General features: G+C 41.0%; 1 protein-coding gene across 1 annotated transcript in view; it reads right to left on the reverse strand.

The window, feature by feature from the left end:
• The window catches only part of ntn2 (netrin 2), a 44,467-nt gene extending 43,644 nt beyond the window's left edge, over positions 1–823 (reverse strand). The window contains exon 1 of the mRNA XM_042226009.1: positions 466–823. The gene's annotated coding sequence lies outside the window, so the exon portion shown is untranslated. The remainder of the gene's footprint in view (positions 1–465) is intronic.
• Positions 824–7,183: the final 6,360 nt, after the last annotated feature.

The raw sequence follows: 7,183 nt of genomic DNA on the forward strand, positions 1-7,183 counted from the left end.
GTCTTATTAAAATCTCTCAGATTTGCAGATTGAACATCGATACAGGCGCTTCAAATATTCTCCAGTGTTTTGAATTAAAATACTTGAGTTTAGTGCTAAACGTTTGAGAAAGTAGGGCAGCAAATGGAGAGAAGCTGACACAAACACAGCAGGCCTTCATCAATTGTTCCAACAAACTGTCCGAAACACAAAATACTCAAACTCTTTGGTTTGTTAAAAGGAGGAAAAAACAAGTAGGGGCATTTTGCTGCCAGCGTTTCTGTTTACAGGGGGGCAGTGCAGTCCATGTTCACGCGTTTTATTTGAGAGAGGGGACAATTTTGACGCATTCCTGTGAAATAAAGGAGCTCCACCATCCAGCCAGTAATCTAGGTAGATTATCTCTGCAGTTACAAGTGGGAGAGGCTGGACTGCGTTAAAGACAGAATGAAAGAAAGCAAGACTAACAACAGGCAACACACTCACTTGCTGTCAGATGGGATTCAAGCGGGGAGCTCTCCTCGGTCCTTTAGTTGTTGCACTTGGATCAGTCTGCTGATTGTGTCTGCAAAACAACCCCGTCTGTCTGTTCCAAGCCCGGGGGCTCTCGGCACTAGGTTCCCTGTGGCGGACACCCTGGAGAAAATGTCAGCCTCCGACTGTTTCCTCGCTTCATTTTTTGGCACCCCTGCTGTCGGGCGCAAGGAGAGATGCTTACCTTATCCGGAGGGGAAACCCCCAATTGGCTTTCAGTGGAGACGGGCCTCCCTCTTGTGGCGAATACCGTGTAATACTCAGTCAGACTAATAACCTGTGCCTTTAAAAAAAAAAGAAAAAATCTGCCACATGCCCCAAAGTACATAAACGCAACTCACACTTAGGTGGCGCTATAGTACTGAACATTTTCCTTATCACGGGGTTCTAGTGGCGGCTCTGCATTACCTCAGAGCAAGATAACGTGAAAATGATACCCAGTCATGTCACTAATTAAGCTGGTGAGTTGAGTGGATTTCCACCAGGTGCACCTTTGTTGACGTTTTATCAGCCTCAGATTTTCTGAGACAAAAAAAGATTCGTGGTTGTTTGTATGGCAGTAAGCAAGAGAGCATTTCCACGATATAACTGGATCAGCTGGCGTGGCCACCGTGGAGACATGTATGTCTTAGCATGAAAACAAGTGTTACTGTTAAGATTAGGGCTGTTTCGTTCAGTTACCCAAGTAAGCAGCGTTATATATGAACTAACACAGTACCGATCATCATTATTAACGTTTTTGACTAATCAAACAGATTTCAGCGTGATGACACATTTTTTTTAAGTCTGTAGCTCACAGCTGAAATAAAGTAAAATACACAAAGAAAAAATACTATCATTTCATGTCGGGATTTCTTTGTGCTGTGTTATAGGTTCAGATAAGTTGTTGAATTAAACAGATCACTTTGCCATATTGTTTGGATTATTTGTTTTTCATTTACTGCTTTTCCCATCTTTTTTTCACTATAGCTACACAAGGAAACTCACCAGAATGTAATGAAATCTTCTGTTGGCACTTAATCACAGATAAAGTCACTCTGTTAGCACTGACTGATTTGCAAAGTCTTATTTTTTAATCCTTGAGGTGAGCGTTCTCACTGTTAGTTTTTAAAAGCAGACGTCATGAGCACAGAGGGGGACTCTTTGCTCATACTATAAGTTATCAATCACAAGTTAGGCCCCACAAAGCTTTATCATTCTGCTGGATACACAAGAAGATGACAATTTATAAAAATGAACATAACGTTGCATTTATTAATACTTTAAATTTAAATATAGGACATAGGAAACTGTTTACTAAGGACCCGAGGAGTTCACCCCTGCTGGCCTATAGAAGAAAATGTGGGCGTAAGAAACTTTTTAACATGCAGAACTTATGAGCTCTCGCTGACATTTTAATATCTGTAGAACCCACAGACTGTATTTTAAAGATGCGCAAAGGCACTTTGATGTCACCCACTCAATTTTTTGCTGATATTTTGAAACCCTCAGTTTGGCATTTTGGTTTCTACAATTGTTTTTGTTTGTTTGTTTGTTTTTTAAACAAGAATGTTAAAAGAAATGACCATATTTGGACAAGAAGGATGCTATCAGCTAACATTAGTTCTTTCTATCCAGAGTGGTTAATAACTGGGATGTGTATTGTACTGTGACAATAAATGGGATGCTAATTTTCTGAGCAAAAACAGGATGTAAATGTTTAGACTGTGTTTAAACTGTGTCAGTATCTTTAAGGCTACAGACACAAATTGGTTGGAGAGTGCAGCACGACTAAAATTAGCTCAACCGTGTGTGAATGGGTGGATGACTGGATATGTAAAGCGCTTTGGGGTCCTTAGGGACTAGTAAGGCGCTATATAAATACAGGCCATTTACCATTTACCATTTACTTGAACTTCGGATCGAGTTGCCTTTCAAATGGTTGTTTCTAAGACGGGATTCTGAGAGGTTTAACGCACAGCAACTTAAGAAAACACCAGCAAATAGAAAAAATGCCACAAAAGCACACGAAACACAGCAAAAGTTGAATGAAACACAATGGAAATGGAAAAAAATGAAACACAAAAACGTCTTTTGGGGAGACAATGATGTGATGTAACAGAAACCAAAGCATGTGAAGGATTGCACTCAGGTGCACTTAAAAGAAGCTGAGGATTCATCTGAACTGTGAGCAGGAACAGACATAAAATAACATGTGCTTAAACGCATCAGTCATATAATACTATAGATACATGTGTGCTATTAGGCAGTGCATTTGACCTCTCAGGGCCACCGTAGAATCCAGGTCTGCAACCACTCGCAGTCAGTTGCTGTCTGCAAATGGACTTTCATGCATCAAGATGGACATAAAATGAGGATAACGCACAGTCAGTCTTGATTGAATAAGCTCAAGTTTCAAATTAGATGCAATCTGTTTGTATTAATGGAGTGAATCTGCGATAAATAAGCAAAAACTGCAAATCTGTTGCCATCTACATACTCAATAACCTTGTACACTTGATTCAGTTATATAAATAGTGACATAGATGCTACAGGATGTCAATTTAAATGCAAAATGAAATAGCAATGTAGGAATATAACCAGAATACACAATGCAACCAGTTGAAAACCAGTTGAGATGAGTCCCTTATTGCTAAAAGATGCATCAACTCAGACAACTGCAATCAAAACTATCGCATCTATTTGTAAATGGTTGCTAAATATGAGAATATTCAATGCAAACACAGTAAAACTACCAATTTTACAAGTTGCAAGGATGTTGATGTCCTGTTTTCACTCTGAAATAACTTAGCCAAAACGTAGTGCTGAACAAGATAACATAGCACCCAAGTTTCACTCAAAGCCTTAATACAGTTTAAACAGGCGAGTTAAATAAAAACATGCTACTCCTGAAGCTAGCGTCAAGCCTTTTAACTTCATTTTTTATCCCAAAAGGTTGTTGCTTGGTTGAGTTTTCAGTCTCTCAGGAAGTGTTGGCTCACATTTGTCTATATAACCTTTAAATACTTAAATTATTAAGCATAATTAGCTCACGTGGAGGTGAATGGAGCAGAACCTTAAACAGATTATGCCCCTTATCTAGACTTCCAGCAATCTCAACTGTTGTTAAACAATAATGTGGAGCAATTAGGGTCAAAAATAAAAAAAAATAAACAACTCGAGCCCATTTTAGCACACCCCCAATTACAACAGCAGTCTCTTGGGGAACCCCGCATGTTTACTTTCCCTCTGCCAGCTCAACTGAAGTCAAGACGGCGGCATCGTGGTATACATCTCGCACATTCACTTGCCCAGGGCTCAGCTGTCACTTCAAGACCCGAAGACCTAAGTGGGAACGGAAGTGATATTAATGGGTATAATACCATCATGTCCTTGTCCACTGTGTGTGCACGAGTGCAGGCCCTCTCTTTGCCCATGTGACACAGTGCTTGGGGTGTGAATATCAACATGTCAACATTAAGGAAAGAGAGCTATCAATAGCTCTTCTATCGGTATTATTGTCCCATCCATCATTTTGACGTTACGCCGCCGAAGGTGGCCTCTTCCGAGCTCACACTGATGACTCAACCACGGAGAGTTTTTAAATGAGGATACCTTGAGGTCGCAGCTTGGAATCAGCTGTAACCCAATCTGCGCTGCTGAAGACTCAAAGGATGTGTGCTCTGTGGGGGGATGCTGTTGACCTGATGTGGGATTTCTTGGGGGGTAGCTGCTTACATTTGACAGCAGTGACTGTCAGGAATGACGGTGGGAAATTGGCTTTCCCACTTGGTATGTAGTGCATGTGTGATTAACCCACAGAGAGAAGCTATGACTTGGAAGTCATACATGTATGCATGTCTGTGCATTAAGGAGGTGGTTCAGGTGCCTCTCTGGTGGTATTTAGACCCTTCATTTGTGTGGAATCCAGCATCATTATCCCAAAGTGTTGCCAGCTGGAAGTGCTTGGGAGTTCCCATTTGAACTCTATGTGTGTTCTGAAGATGTAGAACGACTGAAAGAGTCAAAACTCTCTAATGAAAGCTCATGTTCTGGTTTTCATTCCACCCTGATATTCATGAGCAGCAGAATCTGGCACTGTCTTGCTGATTAGCTAATAAATTGTACAGCTACAACAATGCCACCCAAGGCTACAGAGATGCTTTCTCAATTATTTGTAATGCAGTGAGCTGGAAGTGGATGATGGTAAGGGTTGAAGTCAAGCATATGATGGTAAATAATGGGCTAATAAATCTGCAATCAATTCCAGGAAAACTTTAGGTGTTCTAGTATTTCCTCCAGTGCAAGCTGTTCAATATATGCTTATAAAATGGAAAGAATTGTTGCAATTTCTGCAAAACACGAAGACACTAAATCAGGATAATTGGAAATTTATTGTGTTTTATGACCTTTGTGGTATCAGGCAACCAGTGTTGGTGTTGGTATCACATCAATATCAGCGCGATAGGATCAATCCTTTGTTTTTATCTTCTAAGTTTAGTATGTAGGCCACGGAATTGCGACTTAGCTTCAAAAGTGAAAATCACAGTGATTTTGTGGTCGTTAAAATGTGTTCAGAATTTGAATACATATTAATCATCATCCCTGATGACATGCTGCTCTCCCAGCCTGAGCCAGATTAGATTAGAAGTATAAGTACAGGCTACGCTGGCACGGTTTTTATGGGATCATCTCAAAACTTCCATTACTGCACACAACTAGACCTCATAAATAATTTAATGCCTTTTCCACTTTTAATTAGCTAATTTTAGCTGATATGCATGCTGCATATTGCGGAGTTTTCCATGCAAACCAGTCTGAATGACAACTTACTGCAATATTAAACTGAGAATAGGTTATTTTATGTATTTGTTCGTCCTTAATCATTGAGTCAGTAATCTGATTATTGCAATCCCATGCAATCCATGGCAAATATGGTCAAGTTAACAGCCCCTAAAAATAAACACTTCAGTACAGCTATGTGAACATGACAGTAATACAGACCTCAAGCTTGTAAAACAGTAAAAGGTCAGCTTCTTAACTGCTTATCACAGATAACCACGGTGTGGTCATACAGCTTTACAAGCTTATTATACTGCACACATTTTATTGGAAGAGATAGCTCCTCATTTCCCCACTAGATGACAGTGTTGATCTAGCTTAGCGTGTTTCTCTGAAGCTGAAATAGGTGACCACTGACCAAGGCCTAATCCATACTGTCAAAAACAGTGGAGATTAACAGCAGGCCTGCACAGAAAAGCTGCCAGACTGATCCCAGGTGTGCTGTAGCTCCTGGGATAAAAAGCTTCTACCCGAGGATTTCAGGCCCACCTGTAGCTCTCTGTCATCAATTTACCACCCTGCAGGTATAAAGCCTGAAAAAAAAAAGTCATTTGTGGTGTAAATGAAAGCATATATTTGAATCAGACCCTAAAATGTGTGATTTTTGACTGGCTTCAGACCAGCAGATACTTTATATTCATATTTTCTAAATCAATCATCTTAAATTAAATCCTTATTCAGTGTGTCGTTAATTTTTCCTGCACGGCTCAAGTCTCAAGTGTCTATGGAGAAACATTATTCTTTGTAGGGCTCAGCGGTCAGCTTTCCGTAGTCATTTCCGTTCACAAAAGAGGTATTTACCTTCAATATGGTTTGCATAAGCTTTAAGGAGGCTCAGGGTGGGTCAGTAATTACAATGCAATTTAAAACCAGCCCTCCCATTACCAAAACGATGCTTCTTCTCATCAGTTGAGAAATATTAAAGTGCATAATGGGTGGCATGAATTTTACAAGGAAATCTTTAAAATAGGAAAACAAGAGATGCTTTTTTTTTAAAGCATCTTAATGTTTTGTTGTTTTGTAAAATCACTGCAAACAGTAAGATGTTGTTTCATTTGACTCAGGGAGAGACTCATTTCTCTCAAGTGAAACATACTACACAATTGTCCAGCCAATTACTAGAGTATTACATTGTCCCGTTCTTTGTGGGCTCATTCAGTGTAACTCGAACCATTCCTAAATGCGACTAAATGCTCTCTGATTCAAACAAGTTCGTAGCGGTGTTCCCATGGGGTCAGCCCTTGTGCACTTTGTGCTGAAAAGCATCCTATTTGCCTCTCCCTTTACATTCAGATCCTATTGAAAAGTGCATGCAGACAGACTCGCACGCACACACGCACACACACGCACACACAGCCTCCCTCTTTGAGTCTAAACCACTATAGCCATATATGTCCATTCCCTAATTGGTGGTTCTTCTTTCAAAGGAGTGATTATGTGTGTATGTGTTTAGTGGCGTCCTCTCTTTGCAAGGCGTCTCGATTCAGTCCATCTCCAACGCCAGAGGGGACAAAAGAGGCACCCGTTCCTCCTCTCGGGGCAAGGGGCCATTGACACCAATAAATCCCCCCTTCCACTTCCTCCCTGGTGTGTTGGGGTTATGTCAGGAATGTCCCAGGTCCTATTGTCCCCTCGTGCTCTGTTTTTGGTAACCCATCACCAGGCATTCTCTGCTGTTCACAGTGCCACCTCCCTCCCCCTGAGAGACCAACAACACACATGCATGTCCACACCCTTCGGGCTTCTGTGTCCCTTGGTCCCTAACCCTGAATAGACCACCTCAGCTGAATACGACAGACAGACAGACAGGCGTCAGGACATCAGATTCAGCGGGCCGAGTCTTGCATAG

Source organism: Haplochromis burtoni, unplaced genomic scaffold, assembly GCF_018398535.1.
Source record: "Haplochromis burtoni strain Fernald_Lab_line unplaced genomic scaffold, NCSU_Asbu1 Contig_192, whole genome shotgun sequence".
Classification (NCBI taxonomy): Eukaryota; Metazoa; Chordata; class Actinopteri; order Cichliformes; family Cichlidae; genus Haplochromis; species Haplochromis burtoni.